At 44.4% G+C, this 13,011-nt stretch overlaps 1 protein-coding gene across 2 annotated transcripts in view; it reads left to right on the forward strand.

Moving 5' to 3' along the window:
• The first annotated feature begins 994 nt into the window (after positions 1-994).
• LOC308056296 (phospholipid-transporting ATPase ID-like) overlaps positions 995-13,011 on the forward strand; it is an 83,121-nt gene continuing 71,104 nt past the window's right edge. The window contains exon 1 of one of the 2 annotated variants that reach the window (XM_080371433.1): positions 995-10,003. The gene's annotated coding sequence lies outside the window, so the exon portion shown is untranslated. Of the gene's footprint in view, positions 10,004-10,026; positions 10,501-13,011 lie in introns of those variants that run through there. The other variant, XM_080371432.1, reaches the window with a different exon arrangement.

Here is a 13,011-nt window from a genome sequence, read left to right on the forward strand (position 1 = left end):
CCTTTTCCCTTTCCCTGACTCACTGCAGGGGCCTGTGCAGCTCCCTGCCCACCTCCATAGGTTATTCAGCGTTATTCTTTCATCCATTGCTTCCTTCCTACTCCATTGTTCATGTGAGCCTGAGTTTACTGGGACTTGCAGCTACCACAGGTTGCAATTTCAGTGCCAGTCTGGATTTCCTACTAGTTTAACATTAAGACCTTCACTTTCCTTCCCCTTCCCTTTGATAAGAGCTGTTCTGTGCAATTTACGTTCTTGTTGGGAATACGCTTTCCCCACCTGCCATTTCACTTCTTGGACAAACAAGATCTAGTTTACTTTTCCATCTTAAATCTACAGCTTTGGCTTTACAACGGTACAAAAGATATTGATACAGGTGTGAAGGGAGTGAGAACAATGGTTTTGATTAATTTATGCTTGGTTGCAACAGAGTGCTGTCTTGCATTCCAATTAGGATTTATCTCCCTGCTGTTCTTTTCTAGACCCCCCCAACCCCACCTTTGGTGTGGTGTCCTTGTGTACTCGAGGGAAAGGGTGGCCATCTCAGGGTGTTTCTGTCCAAGGGCTCTGGCTCTGCGCTGGGGGGGGGATGGCTGGAGTGGAACTACTGCGCACATCTCCTGAAGGCTGCTCCCCCGTAACAAAGCTGTGCAAACAGATGTGTTTCTACTCCTGAGTTGCTGTAGTTTGTAGGAATTGTCACATGGGCATAAACTGAAATTCGTGGTGATTTGTGTTTGTCTGTGGGGCTGTAAACCACGACTACTCAAATTAACATCCTCTTCAGCTATTTCTGCCACAAGAACAGCCAGTGCCTCCGCTGCCTGTGTTAGACCTCCCAGGTACCTTACAGGGAGCTAGACTCCACACATAGCAAACACAGGCATCTACCTGAAAATACGTTAAACTCACTGGTTTCCAGTGCTTTTCATTACTACTGTATCAATCAAGCACTGCACTGATGTTTTCTATCTCACTGCACTGCACTGAGGTTTTCTATCAGTTTAGGTCTGATTCTAAGGCTGTTTCACTTCATCCTAGTATGCTCCTAAAGTTTCTTTTTTTCACATTTGAATCCTTTTGCTTCTGCTGCCTAGCCTTCACAGCTCCCTAAAGTGCCTGCCTTCTTCCTTTGAGTCTTCCCCTTCAAGTGATCTAAGAGCCTCCATGGACACCCCTTCTTGTTTCACTAAACAAACCAAAGACTAGAAATGTGAACCAAAAACCTGATCAAAATTGTAGAATTGCAAGATGAACTGCAAATTGAAACCAGCTTCCAAGATATCATTCATTCAAAAACTTTACACCACACCAGGTGTTGATTAATGAAGCAACACACACTTTGGTCTATTTAAATTTCACGCCTCGCTGGCATGGTTGCCTCATGTCACAAACATTTTTGGGAGTCTCAGGGTATAGATGTGTGACCCACAAGTTTACCATGTGCCAGGGAGTTTTCCCAGAGACAGCTGGTCACCAGACACTACTTTTGACGCTGTCTGCCTGCCAGAGATCGTAATTCTCTGGACTGTCACCAGTTTCCCTCATGGTTAACCCTTGCTGCAAAGTTGTGCTGCAGGTGGGGTGGCCAGGCTAAAATATACTTTTCTTTATTTGTTTACAAACAAGATTTCCTCTCAGCATTTTTCCTGGAGTTGTGTAAATATGTTCTTTCCAAATATGCTCCACAAACTCACTTGGGAGACTGCCTTTGCCTAACCCCATTGTGTTTTATGCTACTTTTTCTCCTATGGACAAAAGAGCAATCTATAGGGAAAAAAAAACCACGTCCATGACTTTCTGGGTAGACATAACCTGTTCAGCAGATGGCATCCAAAGAAACACTCAGACCTCTGTCTGAACCATTTACATTTCTGTGCCATGCTCGCCCCAAAGCTAATCCACTCTTGCTTTTTCTAAGAAAAATTATGACTTTCATTTACTGAGGCAAGAATTTTATTCTGTTCTGATTACACCATCTTTGCAAAGATCTTTAGGGATTACATGTGTTTTCTAGTATTTTGCTTCATTCCAGGGAACCTGACCAGATGCTAACAGTCCTTAGAAGACACTTCTTCACACTAGCCCTGCAAAAAAAGCCCTGTCAAACTAGCCTGAGTAGTCACACAGGCAGCTGTATGCTTGTGGTACCAGTAGCCTAATGCGGAACTGGGAGGTAGGCAGAGCATTGCAGAGCTCTGGTTTTGAGATGTGCCACATCCCGGATGAAGAGTGCTTTGTCATTTGCCAAATTGACAAATTGATTCAAGTCTACACAAAAGTTTAAAACGCAGATTTGGAAATAATAGGATACAGCACACAAAAAGAACCTAAAATAACAAAACACACCCTGAAAGATACGCTTAAGAGTACAGTTTCTTATTGGCTGCACTAAGCCTCATGTAGCTTCCACCTGCCTTTCTATTCTTTTAAGCTGGGATGTCCTGTCATTACCTGAAGATTATCTCCCTGGGGAGAGGAGGCACCAAAAAAAGGTTGAGGGTTTCTTTCTGTGCCATACCAAGCTAGAGAGCCATGGGGTTTGTGTTTTGGTTGTGTTTTTTTTGTTTGGGTTTTTTTTTTTTTTACTTTCTTTTCAAGAAAACTTCTTTCTTTGTTTCTCCTGACTAGGAATTTGGTACCACACAGTATTGCTGAAACCTTACTTAATTCCCTTTAGTCTCTCAGAGTCTTTGATGAATTTTTCTGTTGTGTGCTTTCATTAGCACATTCCTAGCTTCAGGCTGTGTGTCATTGCCTTCTGGAGATACACTGGCAAAACCTTGATCACTTTGTCAGAAAGAGCAAATGCTGACTCTTCTTATGGGGCCCACAACTAATTTTACCCTGCAAGCAGCACATGAAAAACAAGCATGGTATGACAAATTGAAACGCTGGGAATAGGGTGTTTAACTTAAATACCTGCCTCCCTTTCCATATACGTCCTTGTTTTTAAAGGGATCTTCTGTAGTACACCCCAACAGGAGAAACGGCAACAATTAACGTCAAATAAGAGCTGTATCCCTAGCATCCTTGTAGCTGTAAGCACTGCTCTGGGTATTTCTCATTGACTTAGCTGCTGTTGCCTTCCGCCCCTTCAGGTTCTCCTAAATTTTTGGGAGAATAACATTCCCTCCTTAATCTGCCATCACATCATGAAGGCCCTGTGCAACCATCAGTTTATTCCTCTCTTTCATACAGCTGCAGGGTATTTGTGTGCATAACTTCAATTTGAGTTAATGGGAATTCACTGCTTTAAACACTGACTGTCCATGTGCGTGGAGATGGGAATAATACAGGGGTTTGTTCTCAGCCATGTAAGTGCAGAGAAACATGCTTTTCTATCAAACACCTGGAGAACAGATAAAGGAAAAATCTAACATAAAATTAACTGGCACCAAATAAAAGCAAAGGCTGACATTTCCAGGACCTGCAATGGCTGTGCTGTGGCCATACTGGTGCAGCCATGGTGACATACAGTTTATTTACTGCCAAGGTGATGCTGCAATTGAGTGCAAACTGTTGATAAAAATGCAGTTTCCTTGGGGAAATCTCCAGGGAAATAAATGGTTTTGTGCCTATTTCTGCCACGTTGTATTAGCACAGACATTTTAGATCTTTAGTTAATTAGCTAAAATCCGATGTTTCAGAGGGGAGCCAGATTCTCTCTTCTCAATACATTAGACTCCCTGGGCCTTGTTTCATAAGATGGCTGGGTTGTTTGGTTTTGATGTTTCTTTTCTGACTCCATCCTTTGCCACCAGGCAGAGGTTTTCTTATTCTCAGAGCTCACAGAACTTGAGTTATGACAGGTCAAGAAGCCACCCAGTCCCATTCATCAGTGCTAGAATAATACACTCCTATGTGCTCCTGCCTGCTTTTGGGACCATGCCCCGATGGAATACTGGTGCTGCTGCCCATCCCTAAAGTGAACATCAGTAGGTCACCCCTGAGCTCCCCCTGACCTCTCTGAAGTGGGCCACCTTACCACCATCTAGCCAGCAAAAGCTATAGTAATATAATGAGGACCTAACATAGAAAACACTACTATAAAATATACAAAATATCATTGGAACATCATACTTTTCCTGGCAGGCTAGATGTAATTGTAACCTGGAAAAGAGATAGTACAGTTATATGTGCACGTAGTGTATTTAATTTGGAATTATGGTTAAGATGTTTATGAGCATAATGGATGTGACATGATATTTAAAGGAATCCTCTTAGAATGCCACTGAGTTCCTCATGTGAAGGATAATTGACTGTCAGAGCAATATATAATGGAAACCACGAGAGGCTTAAAGGAATAAATTCCAGATCTCTTGGGTGATGCTGTAGGGAATGCAGAAGTTGTCTGCTCCCTGCAGATCTGGGGATCTTCCCCCAAGCTTAGTGCAGAAAACTGTGCAATGGGGGACAGGCCTTCATTGCCACAATGTGAAACAACCTATCCAGCTTGGTGGACAGTGATCTTCAGTGTCCACTGTGATTACCGTCTGGAAAACTGAGGAGCAGATCCATTGCAGCCCTGTTCCCCTTTTCCTGCTGAGCTCTCCTAGTACCTCTGCTAGGCACCAGTGCTTGCTTTCTCATGGCAGTGGAGTGTGTACATGGGTTAAACACAACCTGGACTATAGCATCTCTGGGAGGCTACAGGAGATTAAACATTGTATAGCCATTATACCGTCCTTTGGGTGACGTTATATTGCGCCAAAAGTGCCATTTCTCCTATGAGTGCAGCCCATTTTTCCCATATGCACAGCTCTTGGGAGGACTGTAAAACACCAAGGCTTTTTGTCAGGCTCTGCATGGATTGTATTTTCTCTGTGTGTTCAATTATGGGGTCCCACTGAGGGGTATCCTAATTCCTCAGTGGTATGAGCTGGGGTTTTTGATGTGTATCTGAGGAGTGTGCATGCAACAGCGTTTGAAGTGTCACCAGATACAGCACATGTTTGTGTCAGCTCCTGCCTTGCAAATAACAGCAGGAGATCTTGTGTAATACCCGTGTTACAAAGGGCACTTTAGTCGGAGGCTCTAACAAGCTGGGATGTTGCTTTGCCCTCAGCTATTGATTTTTCTATTCACCTAGGCATGATTAGCTTTTAACAAGCCCTTCTCAGCATCCCATCCCTACCCCCACCCCTGAGATTCCACTTTGTTCACTGATGATGATTGGGAAATATGTGCTATAAGTGGTGTGGGCATATCTGGGGTGTGCTGTAGCATCTGATTAATTCCTGTGCTTTTGTCAGGCACATGCAGCATCACAGGCAAATGAAGAGACACAGATTTATAGTCCAAGATCGTAACCGTGAGACAGGTGGATCTTCACCACCTCCCACTGACTTCTGCATTTATCAAATCACCTGCTTTCTCATGGGATCACAGCAAACATTTCAGGTACCCATGAGACTTTCCCCCCTTGCAACAGCCCCTTCCGTACCAGAGCAATTAAATGTTTGGCCAGAAGGGAGTTCATAAACACAAAATCCCAAATCTGGTGTGAACTGGACCTCAGAAACAAGATGATCTTGGGCCTCGTTCCCTGCAGAATCGAGCTCAGCTTTGTCTCCCCTTCAGTGTCATCTGAGAAGCTGAGCACAGATGAAAGCTCTTTGACCAAGAGGTTTTCAGCTCTGCTCCATATGTGGGCTGCAAAGGGGATGGTTGAGAGACTCTACATTAATTTCTGTTTTAAAACATCAGGAGGTATCACATTTGCAGGTGTTGGTGCCAGGAACATGAGATCAATAGTCACCAGAGCAAGGTGCTGCTTTCTTTATGAAGGCAAGAGGTTGCACCTTGATGGATTTCTTATGATTTTCTCCAGCTGATCACTGTTTGCTAAGGGCCTGCAGTACTGGGCAAGGGGCTCTAGTGGAGAAAAGGAATTTTTAGCCAAGCACCCTTCCTTCCCTACTGCAGGTAAGTGTCATTGCACCGAATCCTGATCAGTATGAGTCACGTTATTCTGCAACACACCCACTGAAACTATTTTATGACCATTTTCATTTGGCACATACCTTGCAGCATTGTGTCAGCTCCCAGCTGCTGGAGTAACCACTGAAGTACAGGAACATTTCTGTATGAACGTGCAGTGCTAAAGCTGTGCACTTCAGTTCAGATCGCACCCAGAGGGGTGGAGGCACACGAGTGGGAATCCAGAGCATCTCTTCAAACTGAGTTACTTTGGCTTTCTACAACTTTTATCAATTTTTTGCAGGAGAAGTTAAGTGAATTTCCCTGAGTAGCTCGCAACAGGCAAGGACAGCCCTAGAGCAACTGGTGACTTTGTGACATTGCCTTTCCATGTCCATTTAATTTTCCTCCCACAGTCTGGTCATGATGACAGGAAAATGTAGGATTTCTTTTTCCCTTTCTCTGCAGTCTTCTGGTGTGCTTTCTGCTGCCAGTTGTACAGTTTCACCTGACACATCCTTTGCAGGGATCAAGGATCCTGCCAGTAAACTTCATCTTTCCTCACCTGCGATACAGTACATTTTAGGACCTTTGGTCTTTTGTTATTCACTTTATGGTTGTGCTGGTGTTTCCTGGACTACAGCAATTTGCAAATTGGATGTTCCACCTACACTGTATTTTTTAAACAGCTCTCCGATATTCAAGGAGTGGGCATCAATGTCCCAGTTTGTTCCTTTCAGTCCTGTATTTCTTATGCATCCTACTCTGACTTTCAACAGCAAGAAGATGCAGAAAATCTCTCACATAAAGGGCAGTCGGGACAAGATGCCCATCTGACCCCTTGTAGCCATTGCAGGTGCTCATAACAACAGATGTGTCGGTGATCCTCACAGTGAAGTATCGTCCCCTACACATGTTGTGCCTCACTGGCCAGAACTAGTCAGGAAAGGGGCAGAAAGTTAGGATGAGGAAAGCACAGGCTGTGGGAGGAGATTCAGTCACCTAAGGCTGATTCTTGGAGGTTTGTGAAAAAAACCCTCCAGCACCACGTAGAAAGGCTTTTCTGGACTTGTGACTCCCATGGTTAATATAAGTGATGTACTTGTGTTGTTTTGGGAGCTGGAGATGAGGTTGTTTGCGTGGAAATGACCCCTGGACATTGAGCCAGTTCCGGGTATGCAGGGAGCACAGCTTGGCTCCATCAGCCACGGCCACTTCTTTGCAGTGGGAGGTACCAGCCATGGCAGAGCAGGTCAGGCTTCAAACCTTGCAGTTCAGGAGTTGCAGACTGCAGTTAAAAGTCAGTAAGGGAAAGCAAAGATCATCAGTGCTCCTTTCAAACTTTATAGGATAGCTGGAGAAGCATCTAGGTTGACAGTAATTTTAAAAATAGTATTGACATAGGGAGGGCTTCTCTCAAGGTTTGGTATTTAGTTTAAGCCTACACTATGGGATACTCCAGGGTGTGTTTTTCTCCTGTTTCTCTCCTTTGCCCTAGTTATCCTTTCCAGTTATTTGGGGGCATATTATTAAGCCATTCAAAGCCTTGCCAGGTTATGAGGCATGTTTAGATCCTGTGTGCTCCAAAGAGGGTCCTCTGTTTTGCTGTTTGGAAGGAGAGCAAATCTGGTCTGGAGGGTGGGCTGAGGGCAACCCTTAAACATCAGTGTCAGTAAGTCTTCAGTTTTGCATCTTGACAACAGTTGACATGCAACACAGGCTGAACGACTGGAAGTCATTCTCCTAGATACAGTCCTAGGAGAAGGTCTCAATGGCATGAACTGCAACCCATCCCACTCTAAGCTAGCCCTCTGTGACTAGTGGGCAGTTGGGAAAGTGGAGTACTGAAGGGTGAAGCACCATGGTGTGGTGGTAGCTGCCTGGCCAAGAAAACCACTCATTTACTGGAAAGGCAACACACTGAACTTCTTCCCACAACTATGGGTCACAGCAAACCCTCTGCTGCCTGGCTGCAGCTGGCCAGCTGAATCTCTGCCCAGACCATGCTGGCTGCAGTGGGAGCTCAGACACCCAGTTTACATGTACACCCTTTATGCAGGCACCAAAATTGAGACCATGACGTTGCAGGCTGCAGCCCTCCCTGATGTGTTCAGAAATTTGTGAAGAAGGATATGAATGGCGTAATTATTGGAAAGATGCTACTTAGGGAGCAAAGTGTAAGGCAAGGACCAGAGACCTTAGAGCTGGGTTCGTAACGCTAAGTCACTCCTGCTCTTCTGGGTGCTTCCACATGTGCTGAGCTTCCCTACATGGGCAGGTTCACTGAAGTCCATGGAGAAAGCATCGCTCAGGGAAAAAGTCATCACTAATATATGTAAGGTGGATTTCAGTGCCAAGAAAAATCATTAACAAAACAGCCTACCCAGTTTTAGTTATTTTAAGATCTAAACAAGACCCCAGGCCAGCTGATCTTATGGTTGGGTCCACTCTCATGTCACAGGAAGAACATGAACCTAACTCTAGAAAGGAAAAAAATGACTGTCACTGAGGTCAAAGTTGTAAGCAAGTATAAAGAAAGCAGCAAAAAAAGTGGGAGTAGTGTAGAATGAATTGTCATCAGCTACCATATTAAAAGCAGGGGGGGGGGGGGGGGGGGGGGGGGGAAGCAGAAGAAAGAAAACTCCAGAATGAAGCAAGAACAAGGCGTTCTCCAAATATACAGAAGAACCGAAATGAATCCAGATTCTTGTACTTACTTTTGGTTGCAGGAAAAAACGTGATACTTGTGGCTGTTGAGATGGGGTGTAGGAGGCGAGAACATGAGAAATAGCTAGTGCATGGAGAAATTCCTTCTCGAGTTAGATGCTTTTCTGTTCAAAATCATCTGAAAATTACCTGGGCTTTGAGGAGATCAGTCCTGCATGCCATGTCCCATGTTGGCTGTTTGTGTGGATAATTTGTGTTGGAATTAGGAAGCCATTTCAGTGAACGTTGCCTCAGATAGGTAGGTAAGGTAGCTCAGAAGAACAACCTTTGAGTCATTGCAATGGGGCATAGGCCTTTGTTCTTCCTTTAGAAATTGCTTATAGTGCTATAGGGTCCTCTTCATTGCCACTCCAGACTTCAACCTTCATGACCACTGGACTGCTACACTGCAGCATCTACTGCCCTACATAGCTTTTCACTTGACAGGACTTTAAACATTTTTACCTTCTAGAACGTAAACTTTGGCAAAGCCTTGACTCTCATGTTACTATAATTAACTAGCTGGTTAATGCATTCAAGTGTTTGTAGGTAGGTTTGAAATTAATTCTAACAGTGTTCACATAAATCCAGTGGGAAAACACAGAAGATAGAGGGAAAGCCAGAGATAAATACATCTAGAAATCTTTTATGTGAAACTTTCTCTTGCTGTCTGCAACAAGTTGGCACGTTCCTGGCAGGTGTTACTGTCAGTGCAACTTAGGGAAAGAAAATGGCAATCTTAGAATATTGCAATTGACAGGTCTAGGGAAGCGGGAGGTGGATTAAAGTAATGGCTGGCCCAGTTGTAGTCTTGTAGCGTACCTGGTAGGTAAAATGCCAGGGGACTGGCATATAGGAAGGCAATGTATGGTGACGGGTCCCATAACCTGGCAACAAAAAAAGCAAACATTTTGTTTGTTGAACATAGGGAATGAGTGGGAAGGTCGGGAAGGTTTGGTGAGGAGAGTCGGCTTGACAGCAGTGAGGCCAGGCGAGTGTCCTCAAGGCCAAGGGGAGGTCATGCTCTCTGGGATGAGCAAGCCCTGATGTTTTGGTGCTGAAGCAATTCTCTGGCTGGCTGGAGGAAGCTCTGTGGTTGAGTTATGCAACTGTGCTCTATGAGGTTTTTCTCTGCAGAGTTTTTGCTACTCAGAACTATTGGAAAGTGGGTGAGGTGGAGCCTTGGGATCAGCTTGCAGGACAGTGTCTCCTGGGTTTAAGGAGTCCTGACCAACTCCAGCATTACGGATGCAGAGCGAGGACCTGCTGCTGGGAAATGGATCCCTTACCCAGTTCATCCTTTTTTAAGCAACTTGATATGTTGGACTTTTTTACTGGCTTGGTTTCCTTTTGAAAGCTTCCACGTCAGCAGGAGGTAGGTAAGGCGAGCAGCAGTTGCCTCTGGAATTAACTGAGGTTCTCCAAGCCTAGGCACTCTGCTTTTCTGCTTTACTTTGTTGCAGCTTGTTGTCCTGAAGCCTTTTGTTTTTAAGGGAGCTACTACACTCTTCCTATCTACAGGAAACAGAATTAAAAAAAAAAAAAAAAAAAAAAAGGAAGGATTTGGCAAGGAGCCAAACCCAGTGACTGAAGCAAGAAGTAGGGAACTTGAAGTAAGTTTAGTTACTAGGACATTGCATGGCAGAGAGGGTCAGTGGTGGATTTTAAGGGGCCCAGAGAGAAGCAGCAATGACGGTCCGGCAGTGCAAAGAGGCTCCGCTTTCTTAGACGAATGTCGTGGCGCTGCGACCACGGACGAAGCTGTTGGTCCTGGGAGGGGATAAAGCTGCGTGTAAATGAGGAGAGAGGAGTGTGCAGGACTGCTATGGAGGGCAGCAACTTCGTTGCTGTGACTTTTGCAAGCCTTCAAGGGTAAGAGTTAATGCTTTCCTTCCACTTGCTTGCTTTCTCGTCAGTTTTTGGGGTCAGAAAACTCAGATATTGGGGTTTTTTTTCAGACCCCGAGAGTTTTGCGAAGCTTAATCAAAGCGCTTGGGCTTCAGCTTCTTTCTGCGGGCGGGCTGATAGACTCCTGGGTGGAGTGAGCTGAGCTGTGCATGATTTCAAGCAGCAGCAGCAGACAGCCGCCCGGGGAAGCTGCTATTGTTTGCATTGTTCCAGGGGGAGCAGCCTGCAGCCCGCATTGCTGCTGGGGAGCTGGCTCTGCCTCCGTGTTGATGGGTAACTTGAGCACTGCAACTAACTTACCTGAATGCAAATTTTTGACGGCCACCCTGGTGTCAGTTTAAAAAGTGTTTTAATGAAGACAGATGGAGGATATTGGGTCATTACTTTAAAACGAGGCAGATAACAGCCTGAGTCTGTTTCCCAGCAATTATAGCTAATTGCATTGGCACATTGGAGTCTAGGGGTAGGAGTACAAAGTTCCGTGGGTTTCTGTATGTATAGCTTGGAATGGCACCAGTCACTGAAGGGCTAGCTCACCTCATCCAGAATACCTCTTCAGGTATTTATAAAGCTGGAAGGTTTCAGGGGTGCTTTCAGACTCTTTCCACTGAGATTTAAACCAGAGTCACCACTCCTTTTGTAAACCCAAAAGCGATCATTTGTGGCTTCTTAAATTTATTCCAGGGTGAATTCAGACAAGCCTGATTTCTGCCCCAAAAGAGTGTAATTCTGGGACTAAAAGCACATGTTACTGTTGTCCATCTTGCAGCTTGCTTTCTGTATTTCCCACTTGCAAAGCAGGGAGTGGTGCAACACATGCTACTCCCTGTTTTGCTTTTGAGGTGTTCAAACATGAGAAGATGTAAGGAGGGGTGGAGAAGCACAAGTATTAATGTATTTCAGTGTTATAAGATTATTAGTACTAATTATTTCTAATGGCTGAAATTTTCTTGTTTGCTTTTGATAGGGGAAAGCAAATGCATTGTATTCTTTGGAACCAGAATTTGAGCAACTTGACTGAAACAGTTAATACACCATAAGTTTAAAGGGGTCCCTTTGCAAATGTGCCTTTGCATGGCACATTAGAAGGTCAGTCCATGCCAGGTGTGCCAGGCATTTACATAGCTGTTGCCAGAGCATGAGCAAACATTGCACCAGCTGCGATGCCCTTGTCTGTGATATCTGGGAGTGAACACAACCCTCCTGCTTTAGCACCCAATATATGCACTCCCCTTAGCAGGTATGCAACTAAGGCATGGAGAAAACAGGGAGTTTTAGGACATAATGTATTTAAACCCTTCACATTTTCCCAGTTGTGCCTCCAAATCCAGTTTAAAGTGATACATGTTCAAAATTTAGAGACTTAGATTCGCTTCATCTCGTGATACTTCACATCATTACTCCACCACGAGCTCTAGGCAGCACAGACAGTCTTGAACCGTGTCTGTCATGATGCCCAGTGCTTGGGATTTGCTTTCTATTGGTTGGATATTTAGTACTTTAGTTAAAAATAAAAAAAATAAATAATTTTAAAAAGCTAGTTCTAAGACCTGTGGGTATTTGTGATTGGTACAGCTGAACAGAGATTTAAAAAAATAATTTATAAATCTTGCTCATGTGCAAAACCTGATCTAACGTGGAAAGCGGGTGAGTGAAGGCACAGTATGGTTTCTGAATTTTTACCTGGACAAGGCTATTTAAGCTTTTTAGGGTGTATGCATGCCACACTATGTTTGGTGGCAAAACTGACTGCAGAAATCTTGTTCTCCTGACTCTGGGTGCTTGTTTTTAGTATTACATCAGTATTCACTGCCCCCTCAGTTCTGCTACAACCACTGCTTGGGCAGGAATTTTGGTCTGTGCTGAGCTATACCCCACTATGTGCATTCAAATAACCCGTCCAAAAAATATTGTATTTAACATGGATAATTTCACAGAGCCTGGGAACAACGTGATGGAAGCAGAAGCATCAAGTATTTTCTAATTCATATTTATCATTGAATCTGATGTATCATGTAGCTACATCCAGAGAAACGGGGCCAAGGAACTAAGCATGTTTTCCATCTGCAACATCTGCTCTCCATTCATGCAAGTCATGCCATGTCTTTTCTCATTTTGCTACTCGTCCCTGTGGTGGTGGGAAGTACCTCCCTCCACCTCCAGTTTTCAGTACAGCCCTTAGCAAACCATGGTTTTGGATTAGGCTGCAGCCATTGCAAGTACCATGTGCCGTGGCTCATTGCAACCTGCCCCTCAGGCAGGAGGAGCTTTGCAGTCGTGTTCTCAACACAAATCTGCCTCTAGCCTCTCTTAAATAAGGTTGAGCTTGGTTTGGGAAAAAGCATCCCTTCCCTATACAAGACCCACAGCAAGAAGTAGCTTCTTGCTGTGGATATTAAAGTGCTAAAAGTCCACGATTAAACTGTCAGTAGCCGTAAAGCAGGTGGATCATAGCTGCACAATTTTAAGATGTAA

The sequence above is a fragment of the Falco punctatus genome, assembly GCF_963210335.1.
Source record: "Falco punctatus genome assembly, chromosome: Z".
Lineage (NCBI taxonomy): Eukaryota > Metazoa > Chordata > Aves > Falconiformes > Falconidae > Falco > Falco punctatus.